Genomic DNA, 19,076 nt, shown 5'->3' with positions numbered 1-19,076 from the left:
GGCAGCCACAGCTTATTTTGATTTTTTTGACAGTTTTGCCACATCACCTGAGAGCAGCGTAACTCTGGTCATTCCCAGCCTGGATTTTATTGGCAGTGGTGAATTTCTGTGTCCAGTGCTCAGAACTGAGGAGCAGAATTGCCCCTGAGCCCAAGGAGGACAATCCTTGCAGAAGGCAGGGCAAGGGCCAGACCTGAGCTGGCTCTGACACCCCAGATCACAAAACCTCACCTGTGATTCCCCCAGATCACAAATCCTCACCTCTGATACCCCAGATCACAAATCCTCACCTGTGATTCCCCCAGATCACAAATCCTCACCTCTGACACCCCCAGATCACAAAACCTCTCCTGTTCTGGGGCCACCACCGAGGATGGAGCCCAAAGGCTCAGAATAAATGCACCCAATTATGATTTAGTGGACTTTTAACAGATGTTTCACAGAACTGAGCCCTAGAACTCTTCTGAGGGCTGTGCCACTAAGCCAGGCTTAACACTGACATTTCCCTTCTCCTTTCTTAGGCATTGCAGAGCCCTTGCTTGTGCCTTATTCTCATTTATGCAGGCCCTGATAAACCATTTTAGACAGCTGAATTTTGCCCCAAATAGTATCTTTTTTCCATAGGGTTGGCTTCTGAATAATTTTTTCCTGAGCCCTGTAACACAGTGGCATAAAAGTCAGTGCAGCACAAGGCAGGAACCCAGAGCTGGCAGCAGATGGGAGAAACAGACCCTGAAAACTTGATTCAGATCAGTTTATATTTTCATTTATACCAAAAACCTGATAAAAATGATTTCACATCAGACTGTGAAGTGAAAACTAATTTTTTTTTAAACATTTGAAGCTTACTGTGGAAGGATTTGAGTTGAAACAGAAAACTCTGTATTTGCAGAGCACTAAAAAAAAAAAGTCAATCTATTTGCTTCTGATATTGCTTGAGGACCACAATAGAAATGTGCCACTTTCAGGGCAGGAACAGTGCAGATTCTATTATTTCAAGGTCATTCAACTGCACAATCGCAGTTTTGTTCATCAGAATGGGAATACAATCAATAGTGCACATGAACAAGTTTCGCTGCTGCACAGAGTGGATTTAAAGGCTGTCCCCAGTTTGGGCAGCTCGTCCTGGTGGGCACTGGGGCTGCTGGACAAAGCAAATCCTCCTCCTTAGCTCTGGTTACCTGTGCTGGGCAATCAGCCTGGGCAGGGATGCCAAGGGGATAGCAGAAAAAAAGAATCTTTAAAGAATAAATGTGCCAGAGCATTAGAAATGGCAATGGCTTGTCACTTCAAATGTGGAAATCAATAATTACTCAATGACAGCTCCATTCTCATGGGGATGCCAGTCCTGACCAGAATGCTGGATCTCAAAATTCCCTATAAAAGAAAGAAAGATCTGAGCTGAAAGAATCAGAATGAGCTGCTGCACATGAGGGTTTAGGACAAAAGAAATCCCAGTGTTGGATAAACTACAGCTCAGAACCATGAGCTACAAGGCACTAAAGGTGATTTTTGAAGCAAACCCTTGTTTTACCAGTGCAAATCTCCTTCCCACCAGTGCTGCAGGATCACGGGTGTCACTCACTGCTGCCTGAGCCCCTTTGTGCACCAGGGTAATTTAATTTGCTAAAATGATGTGACAATGCCATTAAAGCAGAAATAAGATTCATTATGTATAAGCATTTAGGCTTATGACTCCCCCCTCTTCCTGAAATCAATGCAAAAGTTTATGCACATCCTTCTGTCAAATACTCTTCCACTCAAACTCAGAATTCAATTTTAAAAGTATCTTTTAAGTCTGTATTTTCTTATTTTTTTCTTTGATAATCAATCATTTACACACCAGTGCTATGCCTTTATTATCCCATTATTTCATCTCCACTGACTAGCAAAGAAAAGTTCCACTTTGGCTGCAAAGAATAATTGTTGGCATTTATTATGCAAAACTTTTAATTTATGGTTTTGATTTTATTTTTATTAAAATTAAACCTATCATGAGTTAGCACATCAAATTCCACATAATACCAGTTTGACACTTTAATCCTGAAGTGACTAAAATACAGGTACATGCTGCAGTAGGCAAGGAGGTTTTTTCACTTTCATATTGGATATCTCATGAGCCTTCTGTGAAAGGCTAAATATACTAATTTAGGAATTTTTACTATCACAACTTAAAAAAAAAAACTTGTTGAGTAAACAGTACCATACTATGCACACACACATGACAAAATAAATCCTTTTTTTATTACCTTTTTTAAACCTTTTAATTGCTTACTGAAACTTTCTTTTTTGTCTAAAGGCAGAAACCAATAAAACAATTGCATGGATTATGATGATACTTGGAACAAGAAACACAAGGGATAAAAAGCTTCCTTTAAGGGTAAAAAATACAGGGTTAAATCCATTCTTTTGAAATAATTTCTTTTTTTTTTTCTTATTCTTTGCAAATTGGATAACACTTGTAGGCAATTAAAGCTAATAAATTAAACCAGCAAATCTCATAAGTTTGGAGTAAAAAAATAAATCTGAATTCTGGAAAGGGGAAAGAGTTGAAGACAAAATGTATCAGAGAAAAAAACAAGCACTTATTCAAACTTGAATTTCCTCCTCTAACCTGCTTCTTCTTTTTGTCAGTAAATCTGGGGATCACTGCATACCTAAATGAGGATTTCTATTTTCTTACTGAGAGTTTTTGTCAGGTCAATAATATCTTCTCTGTTTAAACCATTTTTTTTCCATAGGTAAAGAGCATTAATTGGGGGAAAATGAAGATCCTGGAGTATCAATGGGATTTTTAAGAACTGTATCTTTATTTTTAACAGGATAAATGTTATTTCTAATTAACAAACACCCTGACTCAGGCAGAAAGGAAACAGAAACACTGAAAGCCTACAGGGACCTGACTGTTACCTGGAACTTCCGTGGACCAAAAATTGTTTCCCTGAGGAAGGAAAACATGCAAAGCTATTTAATATTTCACCTTATTTTTAATATTTAAAATCAAGCTGTCTCAGCTCCTTCCAACAAGAAGAGACCTAATCCAACCCAAGTACAATATTAACTTAAGACAACAGACTTTGCCAATAAATGCTTGGCTCATTACTGGTCTATTTTTAGTCTCTTTACATACAGAAAGTCAGGGATAAAGATGACCTTTCCAAGGCACTTTAATTGCAGAGACAGATACAAAATTAAATAAATCCAGCAGCATATTAGAGATCAGATTTTTCATATGCACAAGAAGTGACACAATTACAGTAACTGCCACTCAGAAACAGCTTTTCTAAATTTCAATAAAAGTTCTTTTCCTTCTTTGACTCTCACCTAGGAAATATATTCAAATTTTCTCAGCATTTATTTGCTGCTTGAATGGTTGAAAATATAAATATTTGTTTTAGAGATGATGCATATTTATAGTTATTTAGAGCACCAAACACTGGAGTTGTGCCTTTGCAGGGAGGTACAAGGAAGGTGGAGGGAGAAAATTCACAAGGACACAGAGTGACAGGACAAGGGGGAATGGCTTAAATCTGAAAGTAGATTTTTAATTTTTTGGGAGTTTTTTTAGCATTATTTACTATGAGGGTGGTTGCAGCTGTGGCTGCCCCTGGATCCCTGGAAGTGCAACTGCTTCCTTAGAAATTTATGAGAAAAAAATTTCAGTTAATCATTTCAAAACAGAAATGAGAAATGGTTTATAGCAGATTTACACACTGAAAGCATTTCGCAGCTTTTTGAAATAAAACATTTTCCTTACAATTGCTGTTACTTTTATGTAATAAATTCTAAATTTGAGCATAAGTTATCATTGTCTTTATAAAAAACAAAGCAAAACTGGTTTTGTCTAGCCCTGCTTTGGAATCAGCATTTGGTGCACTGCTGTCAGTAATAAATAGTCACAGGCTGAGCCTAAACATATGGTGAATTCAGCACAACAGAAAGAAAGCAGAATTGGGAAAACAAGGGATTATTCTAACAACAGGGGAAAGTGTTATTCTGTTTTTTGTGATCCAAGTAAGACCTTTCCATTTCTTCCCATTTAATTGAAACCTCCATAATAACTGCTCATTTTGAAATTCAGAGGAATTCCAAAAATTTCAGAACACCACCAAGGAAAGGAATCTTTTGTTTGCTCTCTCCATTTAGGTTATTCCTGCACCATTCACCATCAGAAATGGAAAAGCAGTGGCCTCCCAGCCTGGGGTCATTTGAGGACCAGAATAAGACAAATTAATGACATTCTTATTTTGCCAGTGAAATATTATTGAGAATTGTCAAATTTTTATTTTTCTTTCTTTTTGTTTAAAGTTAAATAACAACAGAAATTGCTGAAATTCTATAAAATCAAACTTAGTCTATTGTAGTACAAATAAAAATGGCAGTCTTTATTTTATTCCACTTCACTAATAAATCCTTATTAAATGAACAGTAAAAAAACCAGCTCAACAGTCAGCACTAACCATTACCAACATGTGAAAATGAATCCTTAAAGTTTCAAGTATTTCTAGGCAGGACTTCTGACAAAACAACAATTTTCCCTGCTGAAGGAAGATGATTATACAGTCATGGGTGTGAAATTTCTCAACAGTCACGACAAATGCAGGTTAGCAACAGCAGAAAAATGTCCCAAAGGTCTAAAAGTCTTCTCCCCATCAAAAAAAAAAATTAAAATTAAAATTAAAATAAAATAAAATATTTTTTCCTCAATGGAAAAAGAAAGCTGAAGACTGTATTGTCATAAATCTGATTTAACTCTGCACAGAAGAAGCCAAATTAGGACTTCACTTAAAATGAAGACTGATATTTTCAAAATATTTTTTATCTCTTTTAGTACTATTCTATCAGTAAATTTTGGGAGACACAAGAAAAAAACTTGCTCAAAATGTCATACAGTAAGGGCTGTGCTGAAGAGAATTTTCAATCTTTCAGCGTTCTTCTCCATTTAACTGATTTCCTCCTGCCAGAGATGGCCTTTAAGCATATTGAAACCTATCTTAAAATAAACCTAGACACCAGTAATAGAGAGTAAATCAGAGATTAAAAACCTTGGGTTGTTTCCAAATCTTGCTCTCAATGAAACAGAGCAGAGCTGGAATCAAGGGCTGCTCAGCAAGATTCTGACAAATTGTTTTATTGAGAAATGCTGTCTCAATGCAAAGGCAAAAGTGCCCTTGCAACATCTCCATTCTTCAAATGCCCACTGGTATTAAAAGGGTTTTTCCCAAGGAAAAACCTTCTCTAATTCAAAACCACCTGATTTGATCCCAGACAACAAATGGCAGCACCATGACAAAGGGAAATGGGCCAAGGCTGAGGGTGCAGGAGTTTCAATTTCCCTGCAATAAGAACTGTGAATTCCCCCAATCACTGATTTTTCTCTTTTCTTTTATTTTTTCCATTGTTTTATGTTTTAACATTTAATGTTTTTTCAACGTATTAATGGGATTTTTTTCAATTTTTTTTCAAATTACAGCGTTGTAATAAAGTAAAAAAAAAAAAAGTGACATATTAGTATTCCAGTAAGACAACTGTAAAAAAAACCAAAAAAGCCCCAAGAAAAAACCCCCAAAACAAAACAAAAAACCACAGAACAAAATAAAAACCCTCAAAACCAAAAGCCAGTTGGGACACTTTTTCACTTTTTCTGGTGCCATCCCTGCTGCAATTCACTGCAAGGATCCCTGAGCTGCCCTGGTGAGGTTCTGCCTGACAGAGTCATTGCAGTGGCCATTGCAGCCACACACAAAACCAAAAAAAATAAAAAAACAAATTAAAAAAAAGCAGCAATTTGGCCAAAGAAATGTGTCCTCTTATTGCAAATAACAGTGGCAAACCCAGCAGTCTCCATGTGATCTCTACAGAACTTGAGCAATGATTTAAAATTGTAATATTGGTGTCAAAACCCAGCTCTGGGGACCCCATTTTAGAGCTGAAGTACCCAAGTATCTCAGTCATTTGTAAAAGGCAGCAAATTACACTCCTCTAGACCCATAAAACACTTCACGCTCTCAAGAATCAAATTCCAAATTCAGAGCAGAGTCCTACACTTTCAATTATTGCTGCAATTTTATTAAGAGGAAGAAAATGACCAAAACAGCACATTCCATTTCATCTGACAGGCTGGGATCACAGTTCAACAAGTGAAATCACTCAGAATGGCTTCCCAACTCTCTGTTTCACTTCACACTTTTAATTTGAAAACTTCCCACTGTAATTCTGAGGCAGGAATTGACTGATCAGTGTTCTCCTGATAAACTGTAAACCCTACAAACATTCAGCAAAATGATATTTCAGGGAACTTATTCAGCAGCTCTTCTTTTGGAGAGAACTGTGCACTGGTCACCTGAAAGATCAGCTTAATAATTTTTGTCACAATTTGAGGAAAAATTCAGATATCTGAACATTCATACCTAAATTTGTTAGAATTATTTCTGTAGCAAAACTAATTTTAGCCATATTAAATTCTAGACCAAGATTCTCTCAATTGTTTTACTTCTTTTTAAAAAGAACAACAACCCCACAACACTGGGGAAATCCAAAAGTTGTGCCTTTTACTTCATTTTGATCTGAAATCTATTCTTATGGAAGATATCTATAAAGTTCAATTTGCAAACTGTAATTTCTAATTGGAAAGCAGCCTGAAAATGGTTACAGCAGATATGGAATTTTCTATTTGATTTTTGGGCTTTTAAGTTTTACAAATTCCTTGTCCAACTCTAGAGAAGACTGTTAGAGACATGTTAAATGGTTTTTACATAAAAGCTAGGATTGTAAAAATTCTGTTTTGGTGTAGTTTTGATTCTTCAAAGATTTTGTCTTGCATATCACTTGAACACAGGCAACCCCTTCCCAACACAAATTCTGATCCCAGGAGAGAAAAATAAGAAGTAAGGAAGGAAAACACTTTGCAGCATAATTTATTTATTTATGGCTGCATAAATAAATATATGAATTTATATAAATTAATTTCTACAAATTTAAATAAATTAATTTCTATTTAAATAAATGAATGTATTTATTTATTTATTTCTGGCTGCAGTGATGCTGACCAGGGTCAGCTGGGGTAAGGGCACAGTGACACAAGGAGCTGAGCTCTGTTTTTATGGGAGAGAATTTCTCCCTACAGAAACTGCAGTGGGTGGAACCAAGCTCAGACCTGAGGTGATTTGTGCTGCTGTAACAGCTGAAATGGGAAAAAACGACCCGGGTACATTTGCAACACAAAACCCCACAGTTTTAAGAGAACAAAACATGGATGGGGACATTTTCCAAGCGGCAATTCACTGACAATCAGTTTTTTAAAATACAGATGTATTTGGGGAATAAACACACTTTGCAGAGGGAACCCACAGAAATAGAGTTCAACTTCAGAAAATCTGCACGTGGCTCATGTGAGCACATGTCCCTGTTATTGTCACTTTTCCCCCTTTGGCTGGAGCAGAATTAATCCTTGCTAAGGCACCCAGGATTATCAGACAATGCTGCTGAGCACTGCCATTGCTCCTGATGTGCAAATGTCTACTTGGAACACATTTAATCAGTGTAAGTTCTGCCTCTGCAGCCTAATTCTGTTGGCAAAATAAGAAGGTTGCAGTGCATCTATTCTAATCCCAGTCATTTTAACAAACATCTGTCCTGCGTGGTTTTGGTAGTGGAACAGCTGGGCACACACAGTCCACTGGAAATTACAGCATTCCTCACCAAAATATCTGTTTGGGCACTGTGAAATCTATTGAAGGACAACTGTTCCTGAAGGGAATCAGAGTATCAGTTCCACTAGGAGACAGATGATTGCACTTTTCATTAAAAAAATAAAAGTAAAAAAACCCTCACACAACAGAGTAATCATCCCCCACCCTCCCAAACTCAGTGCCAGTTTTGCACCGCTGAAAACGCACATTACTAATTTTGCACACAGAAAATTGCATTTATTATATGATTCATTAGACTTTATGTCAATGGAATGTTCTTCTCCCTGCTTTTCAGGTAAAAGAATAATCCATTGAAATAAAATACAATTAATTAAATAATAAATGCAAACTTCTCTTCCAAGCCAACATTTCTGTCAGACATGAGCCACACCCTGTGTGTAGGAGCACCAATGTGCACCAGCACATTAAAACTCTGAAATTTATGTATGCATAACAAAATCTGTAGGTGAGGAGATGTGTCTGTAGGGTCAGTTCTCACAAATACTTCAGAATGTTCAACTTCTGTTTAAATTGAACATTCTGAAGTACCTATTTAATAAATAAATAGGTATTTAATTTAAATAAATATTTAAACCTGAGAATTTACCCAATCAAGCTGTGTTCTGTACTGTAGGAAGCAGCAAGTGGACAACAACACCCTACACACTGAAAAATCAGCTGCAGGTCAGTTAATGGGTCTGCTGTCCAAATTAATGGGTCTGCTGTCCTTCAACTTACTGCTGTCCTTCAACTTACTGCTCAAATAATTTAAAAAAATCTAATTAATGGTATGTGGGAGATAAAATTTTAGTATTTTTGATTAAGTAATTTCTCACTATGAGTCCATATGAACATTTTTCCTGGTTTTGTTCTTTTTTGCCTCGCCCGGAACACAGTCCCAGAGCAGCTGAGGCCCTGCCCATGATCTGAACCCCAGTCAGTCATTTCTGGCTCACAGCTCCTTCCCTCTTTCACTGAGATGCTGCAAAACACGAGGTGAAGTTTGCAGAAGCCCTGGGATGGGAAATCTGTGTGCTTGGCATTCTTTCAAGAAACAAAGACCAAGAGGCAGTCAGCCTGCGCTACCTAAAATTACCATAAATTACACGTTTAATAATAAGTTATCATGTAGCAACACATTCATTTCTGTTGAGAAGCAAATCTTTCCTGAAGGAAGCAGAATTACCTTGAGGTGCATCCAACTGTTTCACTGGGGACTAACAGATCTGTCCCTCGCTGCTACAAGGGCATTTGTCACATAATCACCGTGTTATTCTCACATAATTGGCACTCAGAAGCAGCACACAGCCCTATAGGTGTTCATCTGCTTTTTCCTGCTCTCCCAACAGCCAGGGAAATACATCACAAATTGTCTAAATGCTCTGGCAGGGAGCGACGGCAGGACAGGTGTTCTTAGGAGAGGCTTAGAAGTGACAGGAGCTCTTTAAAAGAGAAAGAGGAAAGCTCAGGGTTTAATTATTTTGTGTAGCAGGCTGTTAAGTTTTTACAGGTGGAGGAGGGTATGAAGGAATTCAGGGCATTCAGTTTTTAAGCGACAATAGTGATGGCTACAGATCTAAAGGAAAAAAAAATCTGACTTTTTAATTTGAAATTAATGCTAAATGGAAAATGTGAAGGGAATAAATAAAATAGCAATAATAACAGTAATAATATTAATAATAATAATAGTCACCATGATATTTTCTAAAAAATCCCTTTGCCATGATTTCTTCTCTTGGTAAGTTGAGAAGCCTCAGAGAACAATGTAAATAATAATTACCTGATTTATTTCTCTTGTGTTTGGCTGCTTTGGAATGTGGTCTGGACATTGCTTACCAACATGTTGGATTCGTTCCATGTGAATTATTTTTACTTAATGACCAATCAGCATCATCTGTGTCCAACAGGAGTCAGTCACAAGTTTTTTTATTATTCACTCTTGTTAAGCATTGTGTCTGTATCCTTGCTCTTTCTTTAGCATAGTTTTAGTATAATATATAATATATAATATATAATATATAATATATAATATATAATATATCATATATCATATATCATATATCATATATCATATATCATATATCATATATAATGTAATATAAGGTAATATAATGTAATAATAAATTAGTCTTCTAAGAACAAGGAGTCAGATTCACATCTCTCACCTCATCCTGGGGACCCTCACGAACACCATAGTAATAATAATAATAATAATAATAATAATAATAATAATAATAATAATAATAATAATAATAATATACAAAAATTTGGTTAAGGGCTTATCTTTTGCAAAACTTCAGATTATCCACAAAGCCATGGCTGCCATCATACAACTGCTCAGCTTAAAACATGGAATTAGTCAGCAATTTCAATCTACCCTGTCCTTTTCTGTTTCCCCCATCACAACTGGCTCTAATTAACCTTGCAAAGAACTGGAATATATTAATTCAAGTGGAATGCCATGCTCAAACAACACTGCTGCTTCTCTGTGAGTGCAGTCACAGCCTTAATTGCCTCTACAAGCCCTAATTGGGTGTTCAGACTGAGTATGCCACGGAGAAACACCAACTTCAACTTCCCCTTCCATTCAGGAGCACTATTTTCAGCAGCAGATTAGTGCATATGTTTGTTCTAGTCATGATGAATATGCTTTCCTAATACTGGAAAGTTTTTTTCCCCCCTCTGTTAATATTATCTAACTACATTTAGAAGCAGGATACCCAACTCTCATGTTTCTTACACCTTCCAAATGAATAAATGGCCATTGGGCAGTGGTATCTCTTCATAAGGAGTGGATTCATTTGGGAAGGAAGGAGGTGAGGAGGATACAATCACTAATATATATGTTTGGGTTTTTTCCTAAGAGGGAGCAAATGAAAAGCAAAAATCCTATTACCAGAACTAAATCGCTCCCTCTTTCCTTCCTTGATGAAGCTGCAGCAACTTCCACTCTGATCACTTTTTTTCATCATTCAAGAAGTACCAGAGGGAGCAGGAGCAAATCTCCAGCCTCATCCCCACCCTCAGGACTGAACACCATCCCTGTTTCTCCTGCCCCATGCTGGACATGGCCCTGTCCAGCCAGCCCAGCTCAGGGCACAGCAGTGTCAGGGGAAGGGATGTGAATTTTGTTTTTCTTTCTCACCTTTCACCCTAAACGGGCAATAAATTGCATCATTTTCTGCAGGCTGAGCCTGTTTTGCCCACAACAGCCACTATTCCCACTTTGCTGATTTCCCTTTCTCTCCCTTTCTTTGCATTTTTTTCCTTCAAATTTTTAGATACACAAGCTCCCTCCAATTCCCCTTTTCCCCTCCTAATTTTACACCTCTCTGCTGATTATTCCTTTTGTTCAATCTACTTCATTCACACCTTCTAAACCAAACTTTTACAGGAATAAAGACCTAAAATCAAAGTCATTGACCTGAACTAACTCCACAGTCAGAGCCTTGCTTCGAGCAGTGCATCACTTCACCTCCAGAGACATCCTCTCAATTATTCTCTAAGATATACATATATACATAATCAATACATATACAGAATTCTTGTTTAACTAGAGCATGTGTTCAATCTCACACAGAAAAAAAAAAAAAAATTAAAAAATGTAGGTTCACAGCATGAATTTCTACTGGACAAGAATGACTTCGGATAGTTCACCTCAGCCTCTGTTGCCCACCCTCAAGCAAGGTGCTCTTAACTCAAGATTATCAAAACCAGTAAAGGCCTTTGTTCCTGCAAGGATTTATTTATTGTATTTGCAAGTCTAACCTGTGCAGCATTTAGACAGACAGAGTAAACAAGGCTCTGACAAAGGAGCAATACCAATGAGTTCTGGTTATCAATGTCAAGCTTCAAAAGAGAAATTTCAGTGCTGGAAAGATGAAAAATCTGAACAACTGGGACTAAACAGTTTCTCATTAGACCGGGAAAAAGTCTCAAAATGTGAAAACTTTGTTATAATGGATTTGCTCTCTGCTGTTTGTTGCAGTAAGTTTTTTAAGAGAGTGGCAAACTAAGTGCTTACTAACAAAAATAAGCTCTGTGGCATGTTAGAATTCTCAGAGATTTCCACAAAGCCTGGAGAGGAAAAGCAGTGTGCCCCGAGGAGGAGGCGACAGTGAGAGTCTGTCCCAGGGACAAAGGCTCCAGCACTGCTGCCAGCTGATGTCCTGCTCCAAATGGAGCCAAATTCAGACAAAACCACCAAGATTAACTCCAGCGTGCACAGTCCATTACCTCTCAAAGAAAGCACTATCAGCTGAGCTTAATAACTTGATTCTAACTGTTTAATTGTGATGCCTGCAATAATAATTATTGATTATGTCAAAAAAATTACATTTTGTATAAGACGGCTGCAGAACACACACACACAGCAGCCGAGCGCCAGCTGATCCTTTGCCAATTTGATTTATTAAGATTATGTATACACAAGTGGCAGCCAGTGTGCTGGCTGCCTTCCTGCTCTGCCTATTCTGTCCTGGTCCCTCCCCTTCAATGCTAATCAGAGAGCAGAGCACAACAAGGAGATAATTGCACATTGCTGCTGTTTGTGCCAAGAGCGTTTATGTAAATATTTTTAATTCGTTCTGTTATTTTGCTCTTGCTACAGGTTGCATTTTAAGGCAGGAGTTTGGGCTGACACCCCTCTAATGCTCTGCTGTTCGATGATTTTCAGGCCATGTTTAAAATGATACTAAAAATCTCAATTATTTGTCCTTTAGCTGAATAAACCACACAGGAAAGCTTCCTCCATAGGCAGCAAAGTTGCAAAGGTGCTTCAGCTAAAGGAACTTCTAACACTGAGAGTCTGAAAATAAATAAGGATATTCATTTTCTTCAGGGAAAAATCTGCTCAGTTATTTTGTCATCTAAGCCAAGGTATATATTATGATGATGAGGATGATTTAAATATCCATCTGAAAATTAATTTTCTTCATCTTTCATTCAAAAAAGCTCACAAAATCTAAAAATAATGCCAAATCTTCTCAAAGTCAATGCTCTAGGAAACTCTGAGAAAATTAGCATGTAGCATTGAATATATGGATAAATATGACAATGAGTTTAGCTGGTATAATGTTCATTTGGAAAAGAAGCAATTAAAAAAAAGCATAAACAAGATGCTAAAGTCTCAGGCTATTACTGGAGGAATGTGTTTCCTTTCTTCCTCATTTAAATGTTAAAAATAATTTAGGAAGAAAATTAGATTCCGACTTCTAGCTTTTAAAATTATGATGAAATGAAGTAACTGAAAAAATCATTTTCAGAATAATTCATTTTAATTTGTGTCTGCCACAAACAACAAAGTGCCTTGGAAGCAGACCTTTATATAAAGTCATTACAGTGCTGCTATTTCGATGGGCAATGTTTTTAATGAACCAATGGCAACTTGCTGATAACAATTAGATGAGATGAAATTAAACCATTCCCCCTCTTTAAAAGAGCAATGGTGCTTCTGATAACAGAGACTTCATCCTTCTGTCACCTAATCTGCTGCCTGGCTGGAATTTCTGTTCACTGCAGGTTTCAAAATTTAGTATTAAACGTCCATCAATAACAGTGTGCAAATAAAAATCATGAAAGCAAACTGATTTAATGTCAGACTAATGAGACTGGAAGCTCTGCTTAAGGAATTACATTTTAGCCTTTCTCAAATAAAGCGCTTAGAGGGGAGAGGGCTTCCTGGAATTTACTGGAGTAGGAGATTTCAGTGGTTAATGAGAGGATCAAGACTAAATGTCAAACTAAATAAAGTCATAAACTCTTCATTTCTGACGCTTGCCAATCCAGCCAGCACCTCCTCATACCCTGTTATAACAGGTTCATTGGCCATAGCTGAACTTCCAGATAAATAGGAAAACCTCATTTATCAATGCTCAGCCACTAATCTGAAAGCCCAGCACACCAAAAAGAGCTCACTCAACAGCAAAACAACCACACAGGGTTCTGAGGGAAAAAACAATCCTAAATCCACAGTTACCAGCAGGTTCTTATGGAAAATATAAGGAATATTTGCAAAAGACTGACACAAACTCTCGGTACTTTCAGCTTTTTGTTAACTTGAGAAAATCTGTAATTTTTGGAGATTTGACAGCCCTTGATGTGAACGTTGATCCAGCAAACAGTGCCCCCCAAAAGCTTTCACAAGAGTTTGGATCAAATGCAGAGAGACTCCAAAGGGAAGCAGAAGTAAGGCCACAGCACGAGCAATATTTTCTGGATGAAGTGCAGAACTGACTCCCACACAGAAGAGCAGCACCAGATCTCTCCATCAGTGAAATCCCAGTGGGAATTCCAGGAATTCAGGGGTGTTCAGCTCCCAGGCCCTGGCTGACTGCCCCAATAATGAGTGACTCCTCTCAGCTGCAAAAATGGGCAAACATTTCCACACAAACCACCTTAGAACTTTACACTACCGAATTCCTCCAGCTGCCATTCTGTTTCTCAATATTTCTTAAGGCTTTCTAATTTATGCTGCAGATTTCCTCCAACCAAAGGTACTCCACAGAACATTTTTAAAGTTTAAGCCAGGACAGCCTGGACTTCAGAAATAAACATTTTCAAGATGGTTGGTATAGGAGGGAGACGATGAAGAAGAAAGGAAGGAAAACTGGAACTTTCAGATTACCTTTAAAGTTATTACCTTTCACATTTCCTTTAGAAATTTTCCTTTAAATTAAGGAAATCTGAAAGGATATAAAAAAATAAGGTATTACAAAATGCTGGGGTTTGCCCTCTCATGTTTCAGCAAGAGATTCTAAATACCATCATGGGAGCAATCAATTGGCAGCAGCTGTGGACAGCCTTAAGGGCTTGGACAGCTTAATTGGAGAAATGTTTCAGAAGTTAAAAGGCCAGAATCATGTCAAGTACATGAGCAAAGACTCACAGATGCTTCTAAATGTATTCATTATGCAGTATTACAAAGGAGAGCATCCACATAAGAAAGAATCCTCAAAAAGGATAATTAAAAGCTAGTTTTATTGATGAATTCTAATCAAATACAAAAAAAATATTAATGTACAGATTTAAATTATATTTAATCTATCTTAAAAAGTTCCATTAGTAATTTTTAAGAATTATCTTTAATAATAATTGAATGCATGGAAGCGAAATTTTTAAGGTACTTAGAAACATAATAGCCACTTAATTGAAGCCAGGATTGAAATTTAACAGTTCTCTTAAAATGCTCATCCCCTAATTTATGTCAAAATTAGTGTTCATGCAGGGAGGTCCAACTTTCACAGAAGTTGAAGCCTCTGGCTTTTCAGAGCTAGAATTGATGTTTATCCCTTGGTTTAAGTGCACTTTCAGGGGCCTTTAAGAGTTCCCGTTTGCCAAGGAACTCAGGCCTTCAGGATGAAAACAGCACAGGAGGAAAATAACGCCCAGCTGAGCAGCAGCAATTCCAGTGTTCACCATCACTCCCTGAATTAAATGTGTGCTTTACCTTTCCCATGCTCATCCCTCAGCGCTGCTGCTCAGCAAGGACAAAAATGTTCATTACAAGCTCATCGCTCCCAAACAGAGGAGATTGCTCAGTTACTGCTCTCTCCAGTGAGCTGTGATCTGAGGTGTGGGGAAATTAATAACTCAAAGGAAGCGTTACTGTGCTGGAACTCCTCTAAGCAGGGTAGAGGTAAAGGAGGTCATGAAATTCTTGGGGTTTGGATCCCTTTTATACCTGAAAACAACTTCAGTGTACTGTTCAAGATTTACAATGGAGGGATGTGGTGACAAAAGAACAAAAAGAACAAAGCCAACTCAAAATTAACCAGCCAACCAACCATTTAACAAAATCCTTCTTTCTCTTTGGTAGTATGAATTTACAGCATCATACAAAAAACAACAGTTGAGTCACCACAACCTAGGCCAGTATATGTGCATCAGTATTAGTGAGACAAATATTCTTATTCAGAAAGTATCTCACAAAAGTTGGTCTACAGGTGGTTAGGTTTGCTCAGTAATTTTAGGTACTTTTGACTGAAAACACCATCAAGAAGCTCAGTTCAAAGTGATGCAAACTGTGACATCCTCACAGGTCTGTTCACAGCTCCTCAATCCAGTGCCAAGCACTCTGCTATTACACAGATTATTTTTCATTAATTATTCAAATATTGGCTTCCGTGCTCTGCTTCTGTGTGTTCTGTCCTTCCTTGGGGCACTCTGCACCAATGAGGCTCCTTCCCCTGCTGCAAACCTCAGGAAATCACAGGAAATCACCCCGAATCCTGACACCTTCATGGCTGTTCTCTACAGAGCTGAGAACTCTTGCAATGTTTTTTGTTTTTTTTTTTTTTTTTTTGTGTAAAAATCAGCCTATGATGCTGATAAAAACCCAACAGCAAAGAAGCAATCCCAGTGACTGTGAAAGAGAAGCTCTATTTTTTAAACTTTTTAAAGGTCAATAAATGTTTTACCTAATGAAATCTTCAATTCAAGAGACTGTTCCTACTCAGGAAATTTAACTTTAATCCAAATTTAAGTATCTGCCTAAATTCTGTTTTCCCATTGTACCAAACCACAGTTAAGGCGGATCGCTTTTATCATATTCCAATCCCTTTGTTTGACAGCTTATAAAGGCCTATAAAAGCCAGTAATCAAAAGCTTTAATTTTTCTTTTCTGTTGTACCATAAATACCTTTGAAGCTACTTGTTATAAAAATTATGACAGTGCTGAAGCTATGACATATGAGTCCTCCACAACAGGAAACCAGAGCAAAAGGACAAATTTGTGTTTTAATGGAACTAATTAATGGAAAAGGAGATTGCAGGAAGCCCAAAACATTGAACTCATTTTCCATGGAATGGCTTCTGGTAGAGAGGACTTGAAAAGAGCCCTCACCTCATGTCAGTAATTATTTTGGCAAATACAGACCTGAATATTGGGTAAGTGTCCAAGTGTTTGCTTGTTTAAAGAAAGATCTAATTAATCATTTAAGAACACGAAAGTCCTGTTGTGTCGAGCCTCCTGAAGCCCCAGCCTTTGTCAGAGACTCAATCTCAGTGGTAACTCTGTGTTCTGTCTGCTGTCCTGGGGATAAATGGGTTAAACTCCATCCCTGCCTGCAGCTTTGTACCTGCACTCAGAGCAGAGCTGCAAAGAGGAAGGGTGGGAAACAGAGCAGCTGGAGACGTGTCCTTAAATCCTTATTAATAAATATATAGAAAATGTATAAAGTACTCAAGAAATTACTGTGCTACTCTGAGTTTCTCTCTAAATTTCTCCTAAGTAATTATTTTAACTGAACGATAAAGTATCTCGACTACATAGCTCAAACCAGGCAGTGTTTCCATGCTGTGTGTGCACCATGTCCTGTCACACCTCCCCATGGCTAATCCCAGTACAAGTCTGAAAGCTGCTTGGAAATAGCCCCGATTTTTCCCGAAATCAAACCTCTTTTAATTTTTCCACATCTCATTCCAAGGAGCCTTGAGCATCTCTAGCTTTAGGGGTTTTTCTGCATTTAGCTTTCTCCTTGCTCAGAGATGCTGCAAAATATGCAACCTCAGAGCTCCGAGATGCACTTGCCTTTTTATCTTCTGTTCACAAAATCAGGAAAAAAGCCTTTTTGCTTAAGAGAGATAACTGCAAACAAGTGGTTGTGTTTGAAATACCCATAGATCTGGACTCGGACTCATAGTCCTGCCAGAAGGTGGGACAGGAGTCAGCATTGCCCTGACAGGCAGGGGGACATCCCTGTGCTGTCCTGGGGGAATCACAGGCGGGATTGTCCTGCTCTGCTCTGGGACAGCCTCACCTCCAGTGCTGGGGCAGTTTGGGGCACCACAATGTCAGAAAGATGTGAAAGTATTAGAGAGCGTCCAAAGGAGGGGCACAAAAATGGTGAAAGGCTGAGAGGGGAAGTGTGTGAGGAGCAGCTCAGGGTGCTGGGCTTGTTCAGATGGAGGAGACTCAGAGAACTCACCACAATTACAACTCCCTGGTGAAGGGGAGAGGAAGGTCAGACACCAATCTCTGCTCTCTGTGACCGGGGACAGGACCCGAGGGAATGGCCTGAAATTGTGTCAGGGGAGCTTTAGGCTGGATATCAGAAGGTTCTTCCCCCAGAGGGTGGTGGGCACTGCCCAGGCTCCCCAAGACAGTGGTGACAGCACCAAACCTGCCAGAGCTCCAGGAGTGCTTGGACACCACTCCATGGATTGGGATTGTTGGGGTGCCTGTGCAGGGCCAGGAGCTGATCAATGATCCTGATGGGTCCTTTTCTACTCAGGGCATTCTGTGATTCGTATTTAGCCTCAACTGAGGCTGTCTCTATCACCTCCTCAGGCACTCAGCCCCTCTGCCCATTCCCAGGTGTGCAGCCCCAGATGTGCAGCCCCAGATGTGCACCGCAGCGCTCTCCAGGCTCTGTTGGCTCCCACCAAAGCACAGCATGGCTGTGGCCACCCCAGGGACAGGCTGCCCTCCTCCCTCCCAGCACAGGGGCATTTCTCTGCTGCAGCACTGCCAGACCTGATGGGTTTCATTTACTGGCCCCTGGTTTGTTTACGTATTCTCAAATTCCTTACATCGTTTTCATTTTCTCCCCGCAATGCACACAGGAGGAAATCTGAGTCCAAAAAAGTCATATCAAAATAACCTTTCAGGTACTTTGTAGGTAGATGGAATATTCTGAGATGGAAGTCCATTATTTTTCCATTTAGGCATTACAATATCCTGTAGCTTACTCCCATTCTCCCTGCCTAATTTGCCATCTCTTAGATGCCAAGAACGTGCAGAAATCTCTGAGGGGCGTATCTCTCATCAGCAGAAAAGGAACATTGGAATAATGACTTTCAGGCATTGGTGGCAAGCATTGTATTCTCAAAAGCATAAAACCAGAAATGGGAAAAGCTCCTAATAGGTCACCTAATCTATCTTTCTGCACAAACTGACTTCTGCATAGTTGAAATAGCTTCAATTTTGTTAGAAGTTTCTTGCTTGGGATTCCATATGCAGATTTCTTTCCAGTAATACAGCCACACACCCTTCCCCATGTCCCCTTCCAATCTCCAGGAGGAACTGAAATTCAGAATATAGAAGGATCAAGGATGAGAAGCTCAGAGAATTGTTACATTAAAACCACCAACTTAGCCTGACATAACCCAGAGTTTTGGGCTCTGTATTAACAGGGAAAAATATTAGGCTGGCATAACATTTCTGTGGCAATAATTACTTTCTAAATGTACTGGAATAAATTTAATCTTAATGAAATTCCATCTGATGCCAAGGCAGTATCTGCTGCCTTTCTAATACACCTCTCTAATTCTCATATCAGGAGGATAAGATCTCAAAATTCCTGAATAATGAACTTTCTCACACAGTTAGATGAGAACCAATATATAAAGATACACTTTAGCAGTTCCTCTCAGAAAAAAATAATG

This window comes from Ammospiza nelsoni, chromosome 15 (assembly GCF_027579445.1).
Source record: "Ammospiza nelsoni isolate bAmmNel1 chromosome 15, bAmmNel1.pri, whole genome shotgun sequence".
In the NCBI taxonomy this organism is placed as follows: Eukaryota; Metazoa; Chordata; class Aves; order Passeriformes; family Passerellidae; genus Ammospiza; species Ammospiza nelsoni.
The sequence above is the reverse complement of the archived record's forward strand: the minus strand, read 5'-3'. Positions refer to the sequence as shown.